The sequence below is a fragment of the Arachis hypogaea genome, chromosome 5 (genome assembly GCF_003086295.3).
Source record: "Arachis hypogaea cultivar Tifrunner chromosome 5, arahy.Tifrunner.gnm2.J5K5, whole genome shotgun sequence".
In the NCBI taxonomy this organism is placed as follows: Eukaryota; Viridiplantae; Streptophyta; class Magnoliopsida; order Fabales; family Fabaceae; genus Arachis; species Arachis hypogaea.
Window position 1 is genome coordinate 114146182 of NC_092040.1, and position 8761 is coordinate 114154942.

The following is an 8761-nucleotide window of genomic DNA, read 5'->3' on the forward strand; positions in this document are numbered from 1 at the left end:
GTGAGGTTACATGGCGTACCTTCCACCATTGTATCGGATAGAGATCCTCGCTTTACATCACGGTTCTGGAGTGCTTTTCAGCGAGCTTTTGGCACCCAATTAAGCCTAAGCACTGCCTATCATCCTCAGACGGATGGCCAATCAGAAAGAACAATACAAACCTTGGAAGACATGTTAAGAGCTTGTGTTTTGGATCAACCGATGAGCTGGGATCGATATATGCCTCTAGTAGAATTTGCTTATAACAATAGCTATCATGCGAGTATTGGAATGGCTCCATATGAGGCTTTGTATGGAAGAAAATGCCAGTCTCCATTATGTTGGTACGAAGCAGGAGAAAAGAGCTTGATAGGACCGGAAATGGTAAGTGAAACCACTGAACAAATAAAGAGAATTCGGAGTCGAATGCTTGAAGCTCAAAACCGTCAGAAGAGCTATGCTGACCGAAGACGAAAGCCCTTAGAATTCGAGAAAGGAGAACACGTTTTCTTGAAAGTTACTCCGACCACTGGAATAGGGAGGTCCATCAAAACCAAGAAGTTAAATCCCCGCTACATTGGGCCATTCGAAATCCTGAAGAGAATTGGACCAGTGGCATATAAGATCGCGTTACCACCACATCTTTCGAACCTGCATGACGTGTTCCACGTATCGCAGCTTCGTAAATACACTTTTGATCCTAGTCATGTCCTAGAGCCGGAATCAGTCCAAGTGAGAGAAGACCTGACGCTTCCAGTAACTCCGGTTAGGATTGATGATACCAGCACCAAACGTCTCCGCGGAAAGGAAGTTTATTTGGTGAAAGTAGCTTGGAGTCGGGCTGGTATTGAAGAACATACCTGGGAGCTTGAATCAGAGATGCGAAAGGACTATCCACACCTCTTTTCAGGTAATTCCCTCTGAATTTTGAGGACAAAATTCCTAATTAGGTGGGTAGGATGTAAACCCCGCTAAAATCGGTAAATTATTAGTTAATAAATTGGATTTTAGTTAGGAATGCTAAAATACAAAACTAATATCAAAATAGGATAGGGCTCGTTGAAACGAAAATTTTGATACCAATTTCGAAAATTTGGCCCAAAAACGGACCGAAAGGGCCAAACCGGTTGAACCGGGGCCCAAACCGGGCCCGTGGGTCCAACCGGACCCAAACACTTAAATGAGGCAGCAGCTCTTTTCTTCCTCACAAGCTGCTGCGACGCCATTACAGCAAGGGAGGGAGAGGAGATTCACAAACCCTCACCATTCCTTCCAACTACCATAACTTCCTCATCCGGGCTCCGATCGCCGCACCGTTTGCGGCCACGCGTCGGGCTCGTCGAGCTCTTCAATTTTATCTAAACAAAACAGTAAGTAAATCGGTTTTTTCTAGCTTCATTTCTGCTGGTATATGAATTTCGAGTTTAAGGTTTGAGAAACTCAATTCCTTTATGATTTTTATGTTTTAGGAGTTCACTAGACTTGATTTCTTGTGGGTATTGCCCAAGGATCAGTGGGTAAAGGTAAGAGATCTCAAACCCTAATAAAATTTCTGAATTTAGGCATTTGGGTATTGAGTTGTTATGTTGGATGTGTTAATTGTGGTTTAGGTAGTGTGTATGTGAATGTTGATGCTTGTTGGAGGCTTGTTGGTGATCAAGCTTGGTTTGGGACTGTTTGATTAAGTTTGGAGGGGCTGTAATTTTGAGTTGTGAGGCTGCCTTGGGTGAACTAAGTGATCGGCCAAGGTATGGTTTAAGTTTCGCACGTTTAATATTTACGGTGTTGTGAAAACTTAGGTTAGAAGAACCATAGAATAAGTTGAATTGTTAATGACATTAATGAGTAGCTTGGTATTGTTGTTAGTATAATTTTTGGTAATCATATATTGGGAATAGGAGGTCTTGAGGTTATTAATTTTATGCCCTTGGACTTGCTTATGATGGATTGTGTTGGTGTTGGTATAGCTTGATGATTATGGGTGATGTTTGTTCTTGAAAAATTGTTATGTGAAGTAATGGTTTAATGCATGTATGAGAGTTGATGATGGCATTAATGGATTGGTAATAGGTTGATGGAATATTGTGTGTGAAAGGTTGATATTGTATAAGTGGAACGGTAATTGTGAAGGGTTGTTCATATATATTCACATATGATTTATGCTAAACGCAATCTAAGATTATGGCTTATTGGATTGTTTAAAAATAGCTTGAAACGGCTGTTGATGAGGTAGAAATGGAAGTGTTAGCAAATGTATGTGTTATAGGTGAAGAGAGTGGTAAATAGTGGCTCTTATGAAGAGAATAAGGATGTTAATGAAGTTTAATGTTAAGGTTTGATACTTGATGATGTATTGATGATAATTGCCATGGCTTATGAATAATGATATCTGAGATACGAGTTTTCCTGGGTAAGAACCGTGGCTCGCCACCACGTGTTCCAGGTTGAATCTCGATACTCTGTTGACCCTACGTCGTAAGGGTGACCGGGCACGTATAAATTCCCGGGTATGGATACCCCCATTGAGCGATGATATGATAATTGAATGTGAACTCTATGCATAGACTCTTGGGGATGCGCGACGAGGGACAGTCTAAGGTTTTCGGACTTGTCGGGTTGGCTGGATAACCGACAGATGGGCCCCATCAGCCATAGGACAGGCATGCATCATATGCATTTGTTTGTTTTGATTGCTATGCAGTTCCTGGGTATGCCTAATTGATATATATTACCTGCTATTTGTTATACCTGCTATTTGTACTATTTGATCATTACCTGTGCATGAAGTTGTTTGGTTGCTTGTTCTTGTTGATTGAAAATTGAAAATGAAGGATTAACCACATGAACGTATTTTGGTTCGGTGGCTATTGTGATAGTGGTTCGGTGGCTATTGTGATAGTGGTTCGGTGGCTATTGTGATCTTCGGTTCAGTGGTTTGTTGTTAGGTTAAGATTGAACTTGAGTAAGTTAGGCAGATTTAGAATACCTACCCCTGTTTATGGCTTCTATTTTAGTGCTTAAGTTGGATAATTGATTAACGGAGTTCTAGGATTGCCTATGGCATTCTCAGGACCGTATTTCTTATGCGCGTGGCACTTTTACCATGCTGAGAACCTCCGGTTCTCATTCCATATTGTTTTGTTGTTTTTCAGATGCAGGTCGAGAGGCTCCTCGCTAGGCGTCTGGATTCTGGAAAGCGAAGTAGTTCTTGGGTGTATTTTGGTTTCTATTTGTATATATATGTATATATATGTGTAGCTCACTCTCCAAGTAACTTATGTATGCTGCTCCTCTTAGAGGTTGAGGGAGAGATAGGAGTTTACTTTGGTATTTTGGTATATTTTGGGGACACTTATGTATGTTTATATGTATATATGTATCCTCCGGCCAGCCTTAGCTTCGCAGGCTGAGTCAGAGGCTAGTTATGTTGTTCCTTGACTTTTCTTTATCCCTTCGTTTATTGTTTTATCATGTTCCTATTAGGTTTCTCAGCACGCAAGTAATCCTATTCCTTGAGCGTTGCGCTTTTTGTTTTGCGATTCTTATTTACCCACTTTGTTTCAAGGCTCCTAGTATATTATTTTTTTCAGTATTATATGTATATCTTTACTATTAGAGGTCTGTAATACCACACTACCTCTGTTTTATGACTTAAGCGTAAAACACTGTGTAGTAGGGTGTTACAGAGAAGGTTGTTGGATCTATGTTGCAGTTGTCTTGAAAGTAGTCATGTTTGTAATTTTGAAGATTGATTTCCACGCTCTCATCCATGTAGCCGTTCTTAATTTTAAATAAGATCGTTGTGCTCTAGATCATTAGAGTTTGTATTTAAATATTTCTTCTATTTTTGTATTAATTACCACTCGCATTTATATTAAAATTGCAAGTAGCTTATATATATTTCCGGTGCTAAAATATTTAAAGTTGATCCATATTACAATTACATAATATAAAAGTAAGGTAAATTTGAAAACTAACAACAATCTACTATGATTGGTAGCATGAGGAGAATTTTAACTTGATCAAAAAATACACTATAAATATAACAAATATAACAAGAATAAAAGAGAAAATGAATGGTAATAGATAAAGGTTAATTTAGCCCTAACTTATAGGAGAAATATTTTGTAGTTACTGCCACTACTTATTAAAAATATAAAATCAGAGATTGATATTTTTATAATTTAATATTTTAAGTTTTAAGAATAAAAAAATTTAATTTTATTATCTTATATTTTCAATTAGTGTATTTGATTGAGAATTAATTTATATTTTATTACAAATAATATTTTAAAGTAATTTTAATAATTTAATTAAATTTTAAATTAATATTTTTTATATCCTAATTTTATTAAAATTATTCTATTCTAATAAAACCCAAAATTTTCAAATCAAAACTCTAATTTTTTATTTAATTTTAACCCTAATTTTTACTCACCTTTACCTATATTTAAGGATGGAAACAGGATAAATCAGGTCATGCTCTTAACAGGTTTGACTTGTAATTTGTTATAGGCTTTTTTTTTAAGTACTAAATCTGATCTACTATTCAGTCTAGTCTGTCCTGAAGCCTGTTAAATGTCTGATAATTTTTTTTTATAAAAATAAAAATATTATTAAAAAATTATTTTATAATAAAAATATTTATATATAATATATCATATTTAATATTTATAATAATTTTTAAACTTTAAAATATACTAAAATATTTATAATAAAATATATAAATTTAAAATATTTCATAATTTTATTAATAATAAAAAATTATTTATATATTTAATTATGTGTTAACAAACCCAAGCCTAACAGGTTAATAAGGCTAATTAGTGAGTTTCAACTTGACCTATTAATGTATTAAGGTTTTCATGAGAGTCTGAGCCTGTATCTATCTTATAACAGGCTAGGGCAGGCCAGACTAAACACATGCCAAATTGCAGGCCCCTGACAGGCCGCTTAGCCTTTTTCAACCCCTACAGCCACACTAAGGCTGCGTTTGTTTATAGAGACAAGACACTGAAACATGGACATAAAATCATATTTGACAGAGAAGACATGAATAGAGACAGTGTGTCCAGAGACACTGAATTAGTGTATTTTGTGTCCATCCTGATAGGAAGGACACGGAGACACTAACAAGGGACACAACTTATTTTTCATTCTTTTTTTCATTATTTTCGTTAATTTTTCATAACTATATTTTTTTATTATTATATTTTTCATCTCAAATTTTTTGAATGAAAAAAATGAGAATAAATTAAATTTTCATAATTTGTTCTAGTTTATCACCAAACAGAATATAAGAACACAAAATTTTGTGTCTCTGTCCATCAGTGTCTTGTCCTGTTCTGTTGTCAGCGTCTTATCCCATTCTGTTCTCAGAAACAAACGCAGCCTAACATACACACACCGCATCCCACCCCCTCACCCACAACTCACCAACACACACCCACCCCCACAAGTAAACACAAGCACGCACACACACTGAAGAAGAGAGGGAGAGGAACAGAGAAGAAAGAGTGCCCGGACGGGAGAGGGAGACTGCAGCTAGCCACCACCGCGTTGCTCAGGGCCGCCGCTTCACCGCAGCTGCCGTTTCTGCGCCGTCGCCAAGGAGACCGCGCGCGAGAGAGATGCGAAGGAGAGGAGGCCACGTGTCACTGTCGTCAAAGTCTCCATCGTCACTGTGCAGAGCTGCCGCCGTCGTCATCATCGCAGACTGCCGCTGCGCGCGTCATCGCCGCCACCTTTGGGTCCACCGTCGTCGGGCAGAGCCACAGAGAGAGGGCATTCGCGAGTGTGAGAGAGAACCTGGAAGGGAATCCACTACCGGAGGAGAAACCCATCGCGCCGCCGTGCCTAGCCGCTGGGAAACGCCGTTGCCGTCAACGACCACTGCCGGTAAGGATTTTATGTTTGGTTTTCGTTCTTTTGTATTCCTGGGTTATTATCGTCACTGCGTGGTTGTTACAGCTGCGGTCACAAGAGTTTTTGGTCGCCGCTGTTGCTCAAGATAGTTGTCGATTCTGCTGCCGGGTCGATTCGAAGTTGCGATTGTTTCGTTCTATCTTTACAGTAAGTATCTCTATCTCGGAACCTTCGTCGTTAGTATTCTATTTTTTAAGATTTTTGCGACGTTAATATTTTAGGATTAAGTTATTGGGGCCGCATGTTGTGATTTAAAGTTGTTTATGCTATTGCAAAAGTAATTGGAGGTGTGGATTGAAGCTGCTGTTGATTTTGGGTCGAGAGAAAAAGAATTTGTTGACACATTTGGAAAGAATATCATTTTTAGTGTCTAAGTTTATTTCAACTCTAACATTACGGGTGTTTGTATGATATAACATCTACATTTTTTTTATGTTTGGATTGGAACCAATTCAATCCGTACACTTGCGCGGCAAAATAAAAAATATATTAAAAATTTTATTTTTATAAAAAAGTCATTAAAATTCTATTTGTTCATACCCTGACTCAAAGCATAAGTCAGATCCAATTAAGTCAAAAGGCCCAGTCTAAAAGATTGGCTAGAGGTTAGGTTCGACTTGGGCAGACAATTAACACTTATCTAAATAAGTAATTGCCTCTCAGAATCTCTCACCCACTTCTCGAAGAAAGATCTTAACAACTATAAGATAAAGGGACGGTTATCCACCATCAGAAGTGGAACTACTTCAACAGTGATTATTGGTTACTGACACACTCAAGTAAACTTAAGTTCCAACACTCAGGTAAACTTAAGTTCTAATACTCTAAAAATCTGCTTAACCCCTTGCTGGCTTAGGTATCAGGGTGTCTTGCAGGTACCACCTCCACCTTTTCCAACACACACCAACAACTAGGACGGCGCTCCCAAACATGAACAAGTCGAGACCACCTTCCATTGACTTTTGGACTTCTCATTCAAGTCCAATCCACCGATTTCAAGTAAGCTCCGGAACACTATTTTTATCTTTTTAAAAACTTGTTTATTTTTAAAATATTAATAAACCAATTTTTTAATTAACAAAAATAAAATAATACCTATATGAATAATAATTATTAATTAAAATAAAACATAAACATCATATCGATCCACGGATACAGATGTGACATTTGCAATCTAATTCTATTAAAGCATGGATTAGATTCGATCATTTTGGATTATATCTGTAAATTGTAAATTTTAAAGATATGATCCTATCCATAATTATCCCTGTTTAAGATTACCTGAGATCTTAATCTACTTGAAGTTTAAAATTACTTAAGCTTTAAAGTTATATAAAATAGCTTAGGATTAATTTTAATTAATTAGAAAAGTCTCTTAATTCACATATTTACACACTCTAAAAATTCTAATCACGTAAACATATGGATCTAAAAATATAAGTCACAGATCCATGTGAGTATTGAAAGACTCCATTTTTTTTTTGAAAAGTATAGATAGACAATAAAAATATCAAATAATGTGAATAATAGATATATCGGATGTTCATTTTATTAGTATTGCAAGTGTGAGGAGTGTTGAAATTAGTTCCACATCTAAGAAAGCATGGAAGAGTGAGGAGTTTATAAGATGAGAAACCCATTAACTTGACACCTTAAGGTTTTGAGTTGGATGTGGTGTCTTCTCATCTTATGTTCTCTCACTTGATTTCTCCCCGAAATCTCCTCGGTGGTCGAGAGCTCTCTCCACGGTTGGCCCTGGTGGTTATTTATATTATTCAAAATGATCATTGTTTACCTAACACTCTCCATTTTTTTCATTCATTTCAATTCCTATTTTTCTCATTTGTTATTTCATTTATGTTTTTTTTTATTCAAACAATTGTTATTTTTTTTTGTACCTTCTAATACAAGCTTAGTAATTTTTAATTCTTTAGTTTTTGCATTATTCATTTTTACTTCTTGGTTTTTGCACTTATTAATTTTTACGATTCTTTTATTATTGGGAAAAATTCGTAAATTCTAAGAGCAACTTACAGAAACAAATTATATCTGCTCTCTAAATTGATATATGTGATACAAATTTGGTGGACAGCTGCTGTTTGAAGTCAAAACCAAAATCCAAGCAAAGGATTTGTGGATAAAATAGAAATATGGTGATGGACTTTTTCAAGAGTGCGTGAAGCTTTTTTTTTTTTTTGTTTTTAGCGTTTTGTAATTTTTTGAAAACAATTTTTTTCTTGTTTCCATCACATGTGAAAAGTATATTTTCGCATATTGAGATGACGACCTTTAAAAGCAGAAATCCTATATCCATTTATTTCACTTCTAAATTTCATTTTTGATAAATTACAATAAATCCAATTCCATTTTAAAATTAATTTGCGTAGATAATTATTAGGAGAAAAACTTTTTTAAAAAGGGCGCAATGCTTGGTCGCAATCATACATACAAATATAAGATATCTAACTAGAAAAAAAAAATTCTAAACTTACGAGATTGATAAAGTAATAAGGTGAGAGGTTAATCACCATAAAATTTATCATTTTTAATTTATATAAACCCTCTACTATCTTAAAATTATTTTCTCACTTTAACAATATCATTACTTTAAAAAAGCTTGATATGTGAATAAATCATTCTCTATCCCATCATTGTTGAATGTTGATAATAGTTTGGGTGCTGCACGTACTCGATGATATTGCTAGCAATGCGATTTATGTTTCATAAACACAGGAAATAAAGAAAAAAATGGTGTTAGCTCACGTAATTGATTGACTCATTTCAAGTATAATAATGTGAGAAACTATAGAGTTTAGATCTTATCATGTTAAATTATTTTTCTGAGGAATGTTAGGGG

At 35.6% G+C, this 8761-nt stretch overlaps 1 long non-coding RNA gene across 1 annotated transcript; it reads left to right on the top strand.

Annotated features, from left to right (window-relative positions):
- Positions 1-1187: 1187 nt before the first annotated feature.
- LOC112802964 (uncharacterized) lies at positions 1188-3412 on the top strand. The gene is made up of 4 exons (XR_003202600.3): positions 1188-1349; positions 1449-1502; positions 1590-1727; positions 3132-3412. It is a non-coding gene; the product is annotated as an uncharacterized lncRNA (long non-coding RNA).
- The last annotated feature ends 5349 nt before the right edge of the window (positions 3413-8761 follow it).